Consider the following 1,517-nt stretch of genomic DNA (forward strand, 5'->3'; position numbering starts at 1 on the left):
TCCTTCCTCAGGAGAAAAGAAGTAAAGACAAAGACCCCTTCAAATAAAAAATCTGAACTAGATAGGAAATTTGTAAAAACAACCGATGCTAGGACAGGATTTACAACGCCTGCATTTACTTCTTTATTTTTAGCGAATAAAAAGAATGTTAGACATTCATGCCCAAAGTATAATAATTGTCAATGTTTAGCTCTTTTACAAAACCTGAGGAATTACATGTTGACATATCGCTGCATATTCTCATTGTTACATCGGTTACGCTAATTCTTAATAAAAAGAAACTATTTATCCAAAAGATTTTCCATAAAACAATCTCCAAGCAAATACATGATATATGTTATAGATTTCCACCAAAAATAAAATAACGAAGCCTGCAACCGATGATTTTCGGTACTATAAGTCGGGTCCACAAATACAAATATATCTACCCGAAAGTATTATATACATAGATACAACTCAAATGATATATGCACAACAAGTACCAAAAAGATATCCAAGATCTTGAATCCTACAAGCAGATCTAAACTGCTTTATCTTTTCCTTGGACAGCTACCGACCTTCCTGAAAAGAAAATTTATTCTTAAAAAATAAGCGACAAGGCTTAGTGAGATTATACCAAAGCTTATAATTATATATTTTATATACAACAAATACAAATATTAGAAAGAAACAAAACAGAAAGAATCGCTTATTTGTGAATTAGACTGTTAATTAAAAAAAAATCTGCCAGAATTTAGCCCGGAGCGTAGTACAACCAGAGGCTCTGGTCGTCCAGAGGGCCTCTGGTCCTGAAGGACTTGGAGTCCAGAGCTCTGGTCTATACAACCAGAGGCTCTGGTTGTCAAGAGGGCCTCTGGTCCCGAAGGACTTGGTGTCCAGAGCTTTGGTCTATACAACTAGAGGCTCTGGTCGTCTAGAGGGCCTCTGGTCCCGAAGGACNCTCTGGTCCCGAAGGACTTGGTGTCCAGAGCTTTGGTCTATACAACTAGAGGCTCTGGTCGTCTAGAGGGCCTCTGGTCCCGAAGGACTTGGTGTTCAGAGTTCTGGTCTATACAATCAGAGGCTCTGCTTGTCCAGAGGGACTCTAGTCCCGAAGGACTTCCATACTCGGCCATTTAATCCCAGCAAAAAACTTTGGATCTTTCATCCTTAACATACAGTGCTTAATAAGACTTTTAGGATAATTAAGATCAATTACAACACCAAAAACATATCAAATACCAAAGGAATCACTACCAAAATAGAGTATACATATGCACCACACCCTTCTTCGTCTATAGGGCCCGTGCAAAGTATTCACACCCGGCTCCCTACCAATCGGGATACGTGAATACAACAATCGGTATGCCACACCCAACCTCTGTTATAACTAGGTTTCACATAACCTGGGTTGAGGTAATTTATATATGCTTATTATGTAAAATACGTGAAATATGCATGTCTAAATTGAAATGCATGATATTGTGTATGTGTAGATGTGCAAAGATGACATATATGAATTATACGTGTATGCATGT

Source organism: Cynara cardunculus, unplaced genomic scaffold (assembly GCF_001531365.2).
Source record: "Cynara cardunculus var. scolymus isolate 2C unplaced genomic scaffold, CcrdV1 Un_Scaffold_2304, whole genome shotgun sequence".
Classification (NCBI taxonomy): domain Eukaryota; kingdom Viridiplantae; phylum Streptophyta; class Magnoliopsida; order Asterales; family Asteraceae; genus Cynara; species Cynara cardunculus.